The 13,944-nt window shown below is 39.6% G+C and overlaps 1 long non-coding RNA gene across 1 annotated transcript; it reads left to right on the top strand.

Moving 5' to 3' along the window:
• The first annotated feature begins 11,702 nt into the window (after positions 1-11,702).
• LOC150068963 (uncharacterized) lies at positions 11,703-13,294 on the top strand. The gene is made up of 3 exons (XR_016535128.1): positions 11,703-11,796; positions 12,046-12,215; positions 13,218-13,294. It is a non-coding gene; the product is annotated as an uncharacterized LOC150068963 (long non-coding RNA).
• The last annotated feature ends 650 nt before the right edge of the window (positions 13,295-13,944 follow it).

Raw genomic sequence — 13,944 nt, 5'->3', positions numbered from 1 at the left:
GTCACCTAACTCATCAGAGACAAACTCAAGAGTAGGTGGGTATTCTTTAACTGGTCATAATATTTTCAGAAGGAAAATAACTGCCTAGCCACATAAGGTTGCTGTTGGGAGGTTTCTTGGGCCCGCTGGCCTCCTGGGAACACTTTTTCTCCAGGACCTGAAGGTGAATACCTTCTTTTTGTTCCTTTCTGTATAACACTGTCAGTCACGAGGTTTGTGTGATAATTGTCTTGTGACTCTTATTTCTTTATTTAGCACCAATTATTGGGACTAGAATTAAGGAACTCTCCCTGAGGGATTTTTTTTTTTTGAGTGTGTGTGTGTGGGTCATGGGGCTTGAACTCAACCTGGGCGCTGTCCTTGAGCTCTTCAGCTCAAGGCTACCGCCCTACCCTTAAGCCAAACCCCACTTTCCATTTTTTAGAGGTTAATTGGAGATAAGAGTCTCAGATCCTTTTGTGTCTCGGCTGGCTTTTGAACCTTGATCCTCAGATCTCAGCCTCCTGAGTAGCTAGGATTATAGGCATGAGCCCCTGGTGCCGGGCATATTTAAGAACTTCTGATAAAGAATAACTCTCCAACCTTTAAAGACAGTGGATTCATTTCTAAGTTTAGTCTGCTATTAACAATTTCTAAAATGCTCCAGATGACATATCAGTTATATATCATTTTTCCTTCAAGTATTTTCTATTTTACCCCAATGTTTTTCAGTGCCAGCATGGTTTTATAATTAAACTTTATTTTTGGCATATTGTTTTCATGTGTATTAAACTTGAAGCACTTTTTGTATATCTTTATGAACTTAAACATTTATTTCATTTTTTCCCTCAAAAAACTCTGGTGCTTAATCAAAGTCATGTTAACTTGAAATACATGCTTATCATTTAGGCTTTTCAACAGTATGACAATCCAGATGATGTTCTAAGATCTTAGTCAATAATGTATAATTTGACACTTATGGGCTTCTAATTTATTAGTTTGATTTGTGGATTAAGGGTAATAATAGATACATGTTAAGAATGTCAGCTTTAAAAAAAAGTCAGCTTTTGGAGCTTCCTGTCCAAGTAAAATGACTAAAGATATTAAAAAAATCATTGTAGAAAACCAATAAAATTTAAAAAAGACTTAAAAAAAGAAAACCAAGTATAAGGATTATTTAATCTTGTAATCGCCTAGTAAAATAGTTTCATAATAAAATAGGAATGTAATGGTAACACATACCTTCTATAGTTTTTCAGTAGTGACATCAAGGAAATATGATTTTACTGCATCAAACTTATTTAAGATTATGATAAAACATCATAAATAAGCATGTTACTCCTAAATCAATTATCATTTTTTATTTTAAAAAGGATTTGACTGCATTGAAAGCATGACTTAATTGGTAGTGTTAACCAAGAAGCAAAGATACTGAGTTAGAGGTCTGGTCGCAGACATAAAAATAAAAATAATTAAAAGGATTTGACAATGTAGACAAATAAATTATCATATAAACAGAATGAAAAATCACTAGATGTCTTTCTTTTTAGTGCATCAATTTAGAATCAACATAAAAAGACATACATAGAAAAAAAAGCTGGAAGTGGTGCTGTGGCTCACATGGTAGAGCTCTAGTCTTGAGAAAAAAGCTCAAGGACAGTGCTCAGGCCCTGAGTTCAAGCCCCAGAACTGGCAAAAAAAAATTTAAAAAGACATATGCCGGGGCCTACCGGCAGCAAATTGGGGTTCCTGAAATAGGGGGCAGGGACTGGAAAAATTAGAAGAGAGACAAACACATCGGGTCCGGGAGGTCTGCAGCCCAGGCAAAAACTGCAGCGCCCCATTTATTCTCAACTCAAAGTTTATATCCCTTCTTCAGACCAGGGCACTGCCAGGTGTTACATCCAGATGGTTAATCAGGGAACTGTTGGGGGTTACATTCATATGGTAAATCTCAGATCAATTGAACAGGAGAAGGCCAAAAAACAATAAGACAATCAAGCAATTATCTGATGCAAATCAAAGTACAGTTTGATTCCACTCTTGCTCCCGACATATCCCCCATTTTTATTTTAAAAGAAACACAAGTGCAATTTCTATTCTTTCCACTATCTCTAATATCTCTAATTATCCTGTCTCACTTTCCAAAAATGACTGGTCCCTTCATCTAAAGGGGATTGATGGGCGGAGATTCAGCTTCTGTGACTTCTTCAAGCTGACTCAAGGGCGTTGTCTCTGTGCTTGACCAGGGACCTTAAGAAGCCTAGCCTGTTTTATCAGGGATTGCAAGGATTAGATATCAGGAATAATAATTTGCTCCAAACTGGAGATCATATTTAACATTTAACAACTGCACAAACCATCTTTGGCTACAATAGTGTAGTTTACATAGTACCCATTTGCAAAGGCCTTTTCTTGATTGTCTGGGGAACTAAATTTCTGCAACCTTAACAATGCTTCAGTTGTCAGATCTAAACAGATTAATAGAGACCCAAGCCTCAGATCCACAAACTTTTCCTGAATTTGTGGCTGGTGTCAAAAATAAATAAATAAATAAATAAAAATTTCGCTCAATTAAGACTTTAAACTACCCACTATCACAGAAGATTGACAAGTTCCTGCCCAGTTATGAAAGGCACGGGCATTAGTAAGGCATGCTTACAAACTATTCTATGACCTCCCGGCTCTGATTAATTTGATTGGCCAAGCACAAGTGACTAAGATCTGACACCATCTCTGCCATCCAAGCAGAGGCTTTCTGCATCGTGTCCCAGTAGTGTTTCTCCACACAGGGATAAATGTCCCATTGGCATTTCACTTGCTTAGTTGCTGGACTTGAACTCAGGGCCTGGGCACTGTCCCTCAGCTCTCCAGCTCAAGGCTAGCACCCTACCACTATGAGTCCCGAGCTTGGTGCTTGAGTGCTTCCCCCCAGCTTTTCAGCTCAGAGCTAGCATTCTGCCACTTCAAGCTCCAAAGCAACTCTGTCCCAGCATTCTGCTGGCAGATTAGACACCACAGTCTCACAGGGACTTTGCTTTGCCCGGGCAGGCTCAAAGCTGCGGCTTTCAGATCAATGAGTCCTACAAAAGGCCACGTTTCTCCAATTAGAGCAACAAGGTGGTCGACACAGAAATAGTCTCTAAGCATGAGCTTACCTAGAACCTGGTAAAAGCCAAAGTTACATCTGAATAAGGATTGCTGTTCTTCTCCAATGGGCTAGCTGGAAGTTACAAGAGCAAGCTGAAATAGCAATTAAGCAATTACTTTGGTAGTCCTGATTTTCCTTTTTTCTCTTTCTTTAAACATTTAAGACAACTTCACTTTCAAATATTGTTTAGAAACCCATTTCCAATGTTCTTAATAACTTTTACTGATACTGGCTTAAACAATTAACACCTTAGCCTTTATTTGCAATTGAAAAACCTTTAAGGGCACAAAGAACTCCTTCTGCCCTCAGGCCCCCTAGGGCCCAAGGCACTCCTCTTGCCTTTTAGAAAAAAGGGGCTCTTTTGCAGTTTAGATTACTGTCTAAAACTCCAACAACAGTTTAAACTCAAATAACAGTTTTTCCCTAATGCAAGAACTATAGATATCAGTGCACCAAAAGCCTAAGTCTGGACTTAGTTTCCTTTCCTTTTTTAAAATACACCCAATTGCATGGAGATAAACCTTTAAACATTCCTTTAAAATACTAATCACATTATCCACATTCATCAGATTTCTAGTGTCAGTTTGCAAGAAAAGACAGACAGGCAAAGTTTCTGACGTTAATGAACAATTTTACATTGAGATCTCTAATTCATGTTTCCAAACTTTAACTTAAAGTAATAAATCCCAAATTCCCTAACACCTCTGTGCTTAACAGGATACAATGTTTACAATGTAAACAGCTGTATGCCTTGCAATAAAATACAGATTTCAGGATCTAGAAAAATATTTACCAGCTTTTCTTTAAGACAATGCAATAAACCTTTGAGATATAGGAAACATTCAAACCTACTAATTTTTTGAAGTTCAGACTTAGATTTACCCAATTCCCTTTGTGTTTCAAATGAGCTCAACCATTGTTTTATACAGCATGCTGACAATTTAACCTTGAACATGTTCACTCATACCCATTCGCACACACATTCATACTCAAAGATCTTAAAGCGCGCAAAATTAATATCGGCCGTTCATTTTCCGGAAAATTTTAGTATCATGAAGGTTTTTTGCTAATCTTATTCTTGTGGGTGACAACCAAGTTTTAAAATAAAGCCCTTTTTAACAAAGCGACTAGCTAAAATTAAAGACTGAAGTTTGTGTCCTGCTACCAACTGTCTCTAAGACTGTCACTTCAGCAGGTTGTAGGAAAAAGGAAACTAGATGAAGACTGCAGCTGCTTTGTCTGGCCTCTGCTCACCTCAGCTGCAGCCAATTGGGAGGGGCCATACCAGGCCTGAGTGGAGCGAAAAACTTTTTACTTCCCAGAAATATTCAAAAAGATAACAAGGATGTGCTTGTGTACACGCAGAAAAACCATAAGGATCCATATTTAGAACTGGTACCAATTTTAAAGACAAAACTGGACAAAACAAAACAAAACAAAATACCCAAGGAAAACTAAGTAACACGAACAAGACAGAGAAGCAGAGAGTTTTAAACAGAATCAGACATTGACATATAACAAGAAATTTGGACTCAATCAGATACACTTAACATAAAAAACATGAGCTCAAATGAATGTTTTCACCAAACAGTTATTTTTAGATTTAGACATGTCTTGCTGGTGGGACTCTCAGGTGTGCCTTGTTATCGACAAGAAACTCAGAAGGGGAGGGGGGGTCCCTTGACCACCCAGGCCTCTGTTTTAGGCCCACAGTGCACCTTTTCAAACAAACAAACAAAAATAAAATAAAATAAAATAAAACACAGACATACAGGGGGTCGGCCGACTTCTACTTACCTCTGGAGGCCTTTGCTTTTCACCTGGGCATCTTTTACAAAAAAGGTTATTAAGAAGAGGGATGGTAAAGACAAAATAATGTCACATATTAAATTGTGTAGAGTCAATGAATATGTTAAAAGGTCCCTACATAATAGTAAAAGGAGGAGAAACACAGCTCATATGAATGTGTGGAACAAGTGGATCAGTAGCAGTCCCAATTGACATGCACAAATAACTCAGGTCCTTCCCACGTCGCAGGATGCACCACTGGAGGGTTGGGGGTGTAGGCCCAGTGAGTCGCTGCTTGGATGGCCACTGTCACTCTCCACGATCCGAACGCAGCGTTCAGGCAGCCAGCGGGCGTCATTTTCTCCTTGTGAAAAAACACATACATGCCCTCGACCCCAGGTTAGAACAGGATCGGGTCCATGCCAAGCACCAGTTAGGGGATCCTTCCATTTTACTAAGGCAAAAGGACGCTGCGCTCTTTTTTCCCAGAATCGCTGAGCAGCATATAAATTATTTGAATCCAAATTCAAAAAATTTAAAACAAATAAAGCATGATTAAGTATATTCACAGGGGTAGCTGGATACAACTCTCCTTTCTGTATTTTAGCAATTTGATGTTTTAATAATCCATTAGCTCTCTCCACGATACCCTAATCCTTGTCTCTGTGAGTGAGACTGGGGTTGGAGTGGCTCTGGCTCCCCCTGTGCTGCTTGGCCTAGTCCCCTAAAGGGGAGGAGGCCTTGATCAAGTAACTGCTTAGTGACCGCAGCACTAGGACTAAACATATACACTCCCATTTTTTCCATGATATCACGACCCCATAAATTAATTGGCAGATGATCCAGGACAAATGGCTGAAAATGACCAGAGTGCCCTTCCTCATCTCTCCAAGTAAGAATCGCACTGCTCTGCTGTGGGTCAGTTGCATACCCCATCCCCTGTAGGGAAGTCATAGAGGTTGTCAGGGGCCATTGGGCTGGCCAATGTTTTTTAGATATCACAGACACATCTGCTCCAGTGTCTAATATTCCTTTAAAGGGCTTTTCTTGTATAAATATAGTCATCTCAGGCCTCTCTTGTTTTATGCTTTGTACCCAATAGATATCAGAAGATCTAAATCCTCTCTGTCCACATGGGGAATTAGCAGTCTCCCCGGGAGGTAAAGGCACAAGTATTAGTTGTGCTAATTTTTGACCGGCTGGGATCGATACCACGTGTTTCGGGGGCAGAGGCCATAACTTTGATTTCTCCAGTAAAATCCTGGTCAATTTTGCCAGGTGTAATCTGTATCCCTTTAAGGGCTGAGCTACTTCGCCCTAACAGCAATCCAGCCACTCCCGGGGGAAGGGGGCCGAAGACCCCCGTGGGGAGAGCTTGTGTCCCCATCTCTGGGGTCAATACTGAGCAGGTGGAGGAACAGAGGTCCAATCCTGCACTGCCTGGGGTGGCACGGAGGAGGCTGGAGACTGATCTTGGGGGGTTGTTAGAAGATGCACTTGTGGCCGAGAAGAGGGAGGGACTGCCCCATGGTTTTGCGGGGCCAGGGGCTGGCCCCTTCTCCAGTTTCCCGAAAACGGGCGGCCATTGCGATTTGTTGCTGACTTGCAATCTTTAGCCCAGTGCTTCCCCTTACCACAGCATGGACATGTGCCAGGTGATTTTTCTCTCTTTAACCTGGCTTGGCGTGGGCATTGCGTCACCCAATGTCCTATTTGTCCACAAGAAAAGCAACGCCCTGGGGGTCTAGCATCCCGAGAATGCCGCTGACCTCTGTATTTTAGAAATTCAGTAACAGTCTTTCCTTGAGGAGCGGCGGCTAAGGTAAGGCCTTGTACATGGGAGGGTCCAATATCAGCACACAGTGAAATAAAGTCCGTGATTCCTCCCTTATTCCTATGGAGTCTGATAGCCGCCTGACAGGCGGCGTTGGCATTTTCATAGGCTATGTGTCTAACTATAATCCTCCTTGCGTTCTCATCTTGTACTAGGCGGTCTGCAGTTTCCATTAATCGAGACAAAAATTCTAGATAAGGTTTATTCGGTCCCTGTTTAACTTCTACTAGATTTTTTGTACGATTGGAATTGCGTAACCTTTTCCAAGCCTCTCTCGCCACAGCATTTATTTGTAAATAGGCCTCCTTTGCATAACCCAATTGATCTTTGGTGTTTTTGTAGGTTCCCTCTCCTAACAACTGATCAACAGTGTAAGGCAGGTTCTTAGACCCATTTGTTTCAATTTTAGCCTGACATTGTGCAGTGAACTCTGTCTCCCATAATAAGTACTCTCCTGCACTAAGGCATGCTCTGGCAAGCCGCTTCCAATCATTTGGGCATGCAATACCAGCACACGCGGCCTCCAATATTACTTGAGTAAAAGGGGCAGTTGGCCCATATTGGGAGCAGGCACTTTTTAAATCCTGTAATAGTTTAACAGGAACAGGTTGATGGTATACTTGTTCATCATGATCAACTAAACTAGGGAAGCATCGAGGCCCTGAAATATCTTCCCTCTCTCTAGCAGCCTGAGTCAGGTTTAATTGTGATGCACTGTGCCTGGTTGTGGTGCCTGTTAAAAGGGACTTGTTGCTAGGGCCTTTAGGCTTGCCTAAAGGTTGAAAAAGGGATTGAGGCCGTAAGGCTGCAGCCGGTGGCGGTGCGTGTGAGGGGTAAGGTTTAGAATCAGACATCATAGTGGCCTGAGGGTCATCTTTCTTTCCTACTTCTGGGGGGGCTCTCTGCTCCATCCCCATTTTCGATAGAAAATGTAGCATTTCTTCTAACTTCTTCTCTATCGTAGCCACCCGGCCCTCCATTGACTCATCATAACTTTCCTCCTTGGTATTCAAACCTGAATTCTGATACTCAATATCTACTGGTTGTTGTTCCCTTTTCAAGATCTCACTTAGACTCTCTTGGGCTGCTGCATATGGCTCAGCCTCAGGTTTTTCAGAAGGGTCCTTTAACTCATAAATTTCCCTTAATTCAAGATTAAGTTCAGCATTCTCATGTTGAGGATCTATGCATTCATTTACTAGATTCCATACATCAATAGCCTCTACTGGGGTCTTTTCGGGGCCATATACATTATAATATTCTTGAATTCTTTTACCTATCTGCTGCCAGGTTTTTTGGAATTTCTCCTCTAAAAACCTCGGGCATGCCTCCTCGACAAACTGTAGGAAGCTCTGAAGCACCCCCTTTTCCACCCATGTTCCGTGGGCTTCAAGTAGGTCTGTTAAGATCGGTACAAATGACCTATGGCTATTAACTTGACCCATAATTTTTACTCCTGACTATACACTCTCTTAAGATCCTCTCTTAATAGTCCTATGATGTGTTACTCACCACAGCGGGGTCCTCCACCGTCGTCCCAGATTTTCAGGGTCCCTGTTCGGGCGCCAGATGCCGGGGCCTACCGGCAGCAAATTGGGGTTCCTGAAATAGGGGGCAGGGACTGGAAAAATTAGAAGAGAGACAAACACATCGGGTCCAGGAGGTCTGCAGCCCAGGCAAAAACTGCAGCGCCCCATTTATTCTCAACTCAAAGTTTATATCCCTTCTTCAGACCAGGGCACTGCCAGGTGTTACATCCAGATGGTTAATCAGGGAACTGTTGGGGGTTACATTCATATGGTAAATCTCAGATCAATTGAACAGGAGAAGGCCAAAAAACAATAAGACAATCAAGCAATTATCTGATGCAAATCAAAGTACAGTTTGATTCCACTCTTGCTCCCGACAGACATAGACACTCCTGACCTAAGGATGCAACATCGGAATACTCATGGTTCTTGAGCTCTATTAGGAAACAAAGCTTTCTGTGACCATTCTATTCCTTTGTGACTCACCTAACTTCTCAGAGTCCATTGTAAAGGGTTTGGAACAAAAGTGCTGGGAGCTGAGTAAGGCCATGTCTAACTTTGAGCTATATCATTGGTATTGTGAATAACTTTCTGCTGAGACTTTTGATTACCATTGGTTATGAATGTTATTGTTTTATCACTCTCCGCTGAGACCTATAGTGAGGGTAAACAGGTAGACCTCCCTGTCCTGCCCACCCTCATGCTGATAGGCTCTGGCACCTGATATTAGCTGGAGGGACTTCCTCAAGAGGGGGGTTAGAGTTCCTGCCTTGACAAGCCTCCCTGACGCATCTGATTGTCCTCTGGCAAAGGAGTGCTGGGTGCTGGTGGTCAGTGGGCTCTCTCCTCTCTCGGGGACAGAAGACTCCGACACAAAAGCATCTTTAGAGCAAACAGGAAGATGGTAATACTTAACTGTATCTATCCACAGGAAGTTGCTATTCAAAGAATTTCTGGGATCCTGTCAACCTTCCTCATCAACTTTTTCATCAACTTACCCTTATTGTGAATGTAAATAGGTGAGTACATTGTTTAGTTCCTTATGGAATTAATGCTATTCCTTCACGTGCTTTGTGCTTTTCCATACAAGACTTTACAATTTTTAGGAATAGATATGACCTGTGTTTTGCTTATCACCTTGTCTCTAGATCTCATCAGAGGTTAGGTACATAATTTTCAGCTCAAGCTGGGCCCTGTTGGTCTATTCCTATAATCCTAGACACTCAGGAGTATGAGATCTGAGGACTGCAGTTGAAAGCCAGCATGGGCAGGAGAGTCTGTGAATCTTAGCTCCAATTAAGTACGCAAAAAGTCAGAAGTGGCTCATGTAGCAGGGCATTAGCCTTGAGCCAGAAAGCTCAGGAACAGTACCCATAGCAGGAATTCAAGGGCCAGGACTGCATATACAACCCATGTCCCTTGCCTCACAAAACAGCTCAAAATATATTTCTTAAATGATCAATGAATGAATAGCACTCTATGAGTGATACTTGTTTTAGGTTCATTATTTTGACAGTGGCATATCATAACATATTAATACTCTGTAAAATAATTGAAGAATAATTCAGAATAAGAGCAGCAAAAGAACTTCCAGAATTTGTGATTTCTGAACCTAGGCTGGGATTGAGGTGATTACACATCTTAAAATATCCTACATGGAATTAGGAAACCCAGATGTAGGGAAAGACAGAAATTTCATATATTTGTCCTATTTACCAGTCATTAAAAATTTATGAAAAATAATAACCAATTTTTATCATATACCTTTGATTTAAAAAAAACTCCTTTTTCATGTTTGATAATTTTATAAAGTTCCAGAGGCAGTTTGTTATTAGTGTTTTCCCCTCAATATTTTCTACTACTCATTGCTTTTCAGTACAAGTACAGATTTTTAGCTAAAATTTACCTTTGGCCTCTTGCCTGTATGACTAATAATCTGGAAACATATTTTACATTCACATTTGAACTCCAAGAGAGATTTAATTTCTTCCTTTTAGAACTCAGCTGTCTAGTTCTTAGCAGGTATGTTAAACAGTATAAGAACCCTGGGATTTTTATAGTGTTTTAGTCAATAATGTGTAACTTGACCCAAATTTACCTCTATTAGTTTGGTTTGCAAATTATAGTTTCATTACATAGATAAGAATGTGAGATTTTAGAGCTACTGTCAAACTTAAATGACTGGTAGAGAAGTATTAGAAATTCATTTTAGAAGATTGAGCCCTTGAATATTCAGTGTCATAACACTTTCTTGAATATTTTAAACCTAGAAAATATCATTTTCCTGCATCAAAACCTATTTAAATTTATCAAAAGGCAACAGAAACAAGAATGCAAGTTACAATAAATGCCAAGAATAAGAAATTAAGTCTAAACATCAGAGATTTAAAAAATGGCTTTGAAAATTTGGACAATTTTGCAAAATATAATATGTTGATGAATCACTAGAAGTCTGTTTTATCAATTTATGATCAAAAAGTAGAAAATTATGTGCCAGTATTTTATTTGTTTTACATAGAAGAGCAATAGAGTTTTGGGGTATAGTAGAATTCAGTTTTTATACACATGGTGTGTATATTAGAATGAGGCCTTTCCACACTCCATGTACAGAAATCTCTCTAGTCTTTTTTTTGTTACTATTTGCTTTAGTACAGAGTCATATGTTTCCTAGGCTTGCTTTAAGACCCTGAGCTTAAATAATTCTGCCTACCTCAGCCTTTTGAGTAGCTTGGGCTACAGATACTACCATGCCAGGCCCAATACACAAGGGCCATACACACAGGCCTGTGACCAAGAATCAGTCCTCATTTACACTCATGGACAGGAAATCATGGTGGATGTGGGTATTTCTTTTTTTAAATGCAGGTTTTGAGGTGTCATCCAAAGTGCAGCTTAGCACATGACAGACCAGAGGTTTTACTTTATCTCTGAAAACTCTTGTTTCCTGACTGGTTTTCTCGTTTTCCCTGAAGCAAAGGGTCAGTTTTGATCTGGCAAGAGTCCTGCCTCTTCTCCTGAGTCATTGCTTCTCCATCCTTTTGTGACTAGGCAAAGTTGAGCCAACATAGAGAGGCCACCAAGTGAAGCACATCAGGGAAATGTTTTCTTACTAACAGCAAGTAAGGAGAAACGGCTTGTCTTGGATTCAGTATCATCCTGTGAAAACTGTATCTATTGCTTTGCAGCATCACAAGGTTACTGAAGGAAACATTCCTTACCAAAGAATGTCACATTGGGATGCTCAGTTCTTGATGTCACTGCTAAGACACAATGGCCATTCCTTTCTTCTGTGACATACTGGCATCTCAGTGATAAAGTTCAGTGAAGTTAGCCTTTTTTTTTTTGTAATAGTCCCATAGCACCCTCCAGAGGAAGCAGGAAAAAAAGGACTAGTGTTAACTCTTAATACCCACAGGAAGTTGCTGTTAACAGGTTTCTTGGGATCCCTGTTGGCCTGCTTAGTCTCATGAAGACAATTTTCTATCAACTTTTACTTAGATTGTGGACCTGAGTGGGTGAGTACATTTTTCCTCCTTGTGGTATTAATACTGTTCATCACATGATTTGGAAGATTATTTTCTACTGTCTTTTTTCATACAAGATGTTATAGTTTACAACTACAACATCTGTTTATTTCATTATCATACCTCTAGCTCCTGATACAGAGGATATATACCAGGATGCCCCTTAGTATCTATTTGTTCAATGAATAAAATGAATAACACTATAAGTATGTAGGCTTATTTTGTTCATTATTTTGGCAGTGAAATGTGGTAGCCTATATGACCAGTAGAAATACTGAAGAACCTGTCAGGGTAAGTGAGTATCCAAAGATCTTCCAGGATCAATGATTTTGGAATGCAATTTGATCTTGAGGTGATCACACCAAGAAGAGTAACATGACCAAAGCTAAATCAGGAGGAGGTAATGAAGGGTAAGCAAGAAAACAATTTTATTCCTTTTAACCTAGCTACTATGTACCAGTCACTTTTTAAAATTTATGAAACTTATGAAAAAATAGTCTATTTTACCTATACCTTTTATTTAAAGGAAATAATAGATCCATTTCTAAGTTTAGTGTGTTAGTAAAAACAAAACAAAACATAACAACAACAACAAAAAAAACCAAACAGCTCCAGAAACAGTTTTAGTTAAATAGTATTTTAACTTCATTGTCTTCAGCACCACTAAGCTTTAATTTTAGGTCAATTGTCCTTTTTTTTTTGTCAATCATGGGGCTTGAACTCTAGGCACTGCCCCTGAGCTCTTCAGTGCAAGGCTAGCACTCTACCACCTTGAGCCACAATGCCACTTCTGGTTTTCTGGTGGTTATTTGGAGGTGAGTCTCACTGATTTTCCTTCTTGGGCTGCTCTGAACTGCTATCCTCAGATCTCAGCTTCTTGAATAGCTAGGATTACAGGCGTGAGCCGCAGTGCTCAGCTAGGTCAATTGTCTTTATGATTAATAAACTTGAAGCATTTTATGTATACATTTGAACTTCAAGAGAGATTTTATTTTTTCCTCCAAGAACTTTGGGGTGCCTATTTATGAAAGTCACGAAAAACCAATGTCAAATACATTCTTTTCAGGTATGCTCAAATTAATCAACCATGGGGCTTCTGTTTTCTTATTTTTTGAAAAATTTTGGGTCAGTAATTGTATACTTTGACCTAAACTAGTTTCTGATTTATTAGTTTGATTTTGTGTAGTTTTGTGCTAAATAGATGTTAAAGAATGTTAGCCCTTAGGGATTTTAGTACAACTAGAATGGCTAATATTGAGGAATTTAAATTCATTCTAGAAAACTGAGTCCATAGAATATTCAATGTTATATGACTTTATTGCAGCAAACCCTATTTAAGATTATAAAACCACAACAGAATAATGCACACAAGTTACTATTAAACCTGCGTACACTATAACTATATATTCTAGCTACCTGAAGACAGTGGAAGAAAACATCCCTGATCTGAGGACATAACAGGACGTTTGATGCCCCTGCTGGCTGGGACACATGAAGATTGTCTGTGACCATTCCTTTCCTGTGTAACACACTTAATCCACATTAGAAGTCTGTTCAGTGTAGGTGGCATTTCTGTAAAAGATCAAGAGCATCCTTAGAAGAAACAGGAACTTGCTGGTTCTTAACTCTCCCTACTCTCTAGGAGGTTCTCAGCTTTAGTGCTAGCTTATTTGCTTTCCTAGGATTTGTCCTTAGTCTTTCAAAGAGAGTAGGGGAGCATCTGATTTTCCTCTTTATATTAACAATAGTCATCACCTGGTTAATTCAATAATGTTCTAGTGTCTTGTGCTGTTTCAGTTTCTGTAAAAGTTCCACAAACTAATTGAAAATGCTAGTTATGGATGTTTATTTTACTTACATGTTGAGGTGGGAAACAAATACTCAAAATAGGGAGGTACAAAGGCTTGTGGAGACTTTTAAGAGTATATAATTACTAGAAAATGTATTTCTACTTATATATAACTATTTATCATCTACATAAATATGTATGTAGATTATCATTATGATGATAATCAACCACTTATCTCAGCTAGTTTATAAGTTTTTTTCTTTTAAAGTTATGAATTGGCATGCTAAACATCATCTTAGCTTACCAAGTTGGTTCTCTTATTGTTTTGTTACAGTGAGGCCAATGCTATG

Source organism: Megascapheus bottae, chromosome 1, assembly GCF_031878675.1.
Source record: "Megascapheus bottae isolate mThoBot1 chromosome 1, mThoBot2.hap1, whole genome shotgun sequence".
NCBI classification, from domain to species: Eukaryota; Metazoa; Chordata; class Mammalia; order Rodentia; family Geomyidae; genus Megascapheus; species Megascapheus bottae.
Note: the sequence above shows the minus strand (reverse complement) of the source record. Positions and strands in the feature narration are given on the sequence as shown.